This window comes from Miscanthus floridulus, chromosome 10 (assembly GCF_019320115.1).
Source record: "Miscanthus floridulus cultivar M001 chromosome 10, ASM1932011v1, whole genome shotgun sequence".
NCBI classification, from domain to species: Eukaryota; Viridiplantae; Streptophyta; class Magnoliopsida; order Poales; family Poaceae; genus Miscanthus; species Miscanthus floridulus.
In genome coordinates this window covers 121,605,668-121,608,784 of record NC_089589.1, presented here as the reverse complement: position 1 = coordinate 121,608,784, position 3,117 = coordinate 121,605,668, and positions in this window count along the sequence as shown.

Here is a 3,117-nt window from a genome sequence, read left to right as displayed (position 1 = left end):
TCTATTTACAGAAATGCCACTGGATTTGTTTTGCTCATAAAAACTTCGTTTTAGCTCCGAATCGACCCATTCAAATTGTGTTAGTTTTGTAATTGCATAATCTACGTGTTAGTACCACTGTTAACCATGTTTGCAACTTTTAAATTTCATGGTTAGGTTTAATTAAATAAATTGCTATAGGAAACCCCGTTTAAATCATAACTTTCGCGTTTTAGCTCCGTTTTTCTTGAACTTCGCGTTGACATGATCGTAGCGAGATGTAGATTCTTTTCATAAACATTTTATCTTGTTTTCTATACTGCTGGTGTACTGTTCTAATAATAGGTTTGTTTGCTTTGCATGAATGTTCCTGAAATGTTGTATGTTGCCGTGTTGGTCGTGTTCAGACGGTGAGGAGAACGTTGGTGACCAAGAGTTCTTTGACGACCAGCAGGAGTTTGCTAACCAAGGCAAGTATAGCATGTGTGGGGGTATTAACCCCTATACCCTTACGGCTAAGCTTGGGCTGTCCCGGATCGATGGGTTCAGTCCACCCGAAAGATGACGTGCGGCCCAGTTAACCTGATCGGAGTCCCGCACAAGGAATCAAGACGGATTTGGCGACCAAGCAGGATCCTGGTCGGTTAGAATAGGAATCCTTATCCGGCCACATATGGCAATTGTAACTGACTAGGATTAGTTTCCAGATCTGTAACCTTGCCCCCCGGACTATATAAGGCGGGCAGGGGACCCCTCTAAAAAATATCTCTCATTGACATACAGCAATACAAATCAGACACAGGACGTAGGTATTACGCCTTCTTGGCGGCCGAACCTTGATAAAACCTCGTGTCTGTCTTGCGTCACCGTCTTGTTTGGGGCTTGCGCATCTGTCTGCCGATAATCTACTACCTTGGGCATACCCCTAGGTAGACTGCCGACCATATTTCGTCGACAGTGGCGTGCCAGGTAGGGGGTGTGCGTACTGCTCTCCAAGCAAACAAGATGGTCATCATCTCCGGCTCCATGGCTACGCCCAACAGCCTCACGTTCACCGTCGGCCAGATCACCTGGACCACCAGCTCCGATGACTCCATCACCATGACCACGGAGGAGGCATGGATTCAGCCTGCGCCGATGACTACTTCACCTGCATCGGCTACGGCTCCGACCACAGTGAACACGGCTCCGACCACGGTGAACACGGCTCCGACCACGGTGAACACGGCTCCGACCACGATGGACCTGGCTCCGACCACGGGACATCTGGCTCCGACCACGCCTACAGCCACGCCAACAACCCGTCGTCCGCTTCCCCGCTACAGAGGGAAGCAGATCGACAACACCGACCTGCTCGACTCCGTTGATCGGGTCAGCATCCAACTCGCTGAAACCCTGGCTCTGGTAAGTACGATTCAACTCCAACCTAACAAGCAGGTAACAGCTCTCCACGACAGATCTATCCGACCAGCTCGGACCAGTCGTCCTGTGCGACTTGGAACAGATCTTGTGGTCGCATCAACTCCTGAGGGGCGTTTCGCTCATCGCCGGCCAGACATCGCGACGGGTCTCCGACTCTGCGAGTACAAAGCCCCAACGGAGAACCACCAGGTCCAGCCCTACGGCCTGCAAAACGCTGCCTCCAGCTACGCGTACAACCTGCGACGCCGCTCGGATCTGTGTCCTGTACACCGATCTCGGCCGAAGCCATGCAACATCGTCAACATGGTCCGGATTGAAGATTATCAGGAAGGATCCGTCCACACAGTCCGAGAGGGTGACTTCAGCTCCTCATCCGGCATCGCGTCCAACGCATCTGTCCACACCGAGCTTCAGCGTCACGAAGATGAAGGCGTCAAATACGATCTGGATCTACCAGACCACGCCCCGGGTTTCCCCCAATTTCCGTCTTTCCCGCCAAGACGAGGGGATTTGATCCATGTTGTCAGCAACGACGAGCCGCCAGCAGTTGGCGAAACAGAACAAGAAAAGACTGCACGCGAAGCACGCAATATTGACCGGTTTAATCGCCGGCAAACCGAAGCTGAAGCAGACCAGGAGGTACGACGCATAAGGGTCCAACCGCGTGACCTCAACAATGCTTTCGACAGGGTGGGAGATAAACAAGTCTTCAAGACCCCAAGCGCCAACGTAGCCGTCGCCATGGCGACAATGCAGCGGCTGCCCAACACTCCCGAGACTCAAGTAATCCGTGATGACATACAAGCTTATTTGACGGCTGCTATGGCTCAGACCGCAGAGATGAACCAAGCCCGGGCTCCATCCGTTTCTGTCGAATCAAGCCACAGCCGCCAATACTCAAGTCGCTCACAGCCACTCAACCCACGTGGCTCACGCAATAACAACCCATCAGACAACCGTCAAGGCAGAAACGGTGGTCATGATGGTGGTCGGGACAACAACCGCCGCCGGGAGGATAACCGCCGCGACGTTCGAGGCGACAACCGCCGAGATAACCACGACAACCGCCGTGATAACCACGGTCGCAGGGCTAATCCAGATGGCAATCGAGATCGCCGCGATGGCAATAACGATCTCCGCCATTACCTCGGTGGACGTGATCTGCGTGCTCGCATCAACCAGAGAGCCGACGATCATGCATCCCATGAAAGCTATCGCCGTATGGAGTATGACACCGCCCACGGTCCGCCGGGTCTGAAGCAGTTCACTCCACACCTGCGCCAAGTCATATGGCCCAAGAATTTCAAGCTCGAGAAGCTTCAGAAGTACGACGGCAAGGAAAACCCCGAATTATGGGTCATGCTCTATGAAACCGCGTGCCGCTCAGCCATGGCTGACGAGCACGTCATGTCTAACTACTTCCCAGTCGCTGTTGGTCATGCAGGTCACCAATGGCTGGTTAGCTTGCCAGCGAACTATTTTGACTCTTGGTAGGAGCTCAGGCAGGCCTTCATCGACAACTTCATCGCTACTTGTGAACAACCCGGCAACAAGTACGATCTGCAGTGGATCCGAGATCGAAAGGATGAACCACTGCGCGAGTACGTTCGGCGTTTCTCGGAGATGCGCATCAAGGTCCCATCAATATCCGACAACGAAGCAATCGAGGCTTTCGTCACCGGCCTCCGCTTCCACGACGCCCTAAGAGACAAGCTC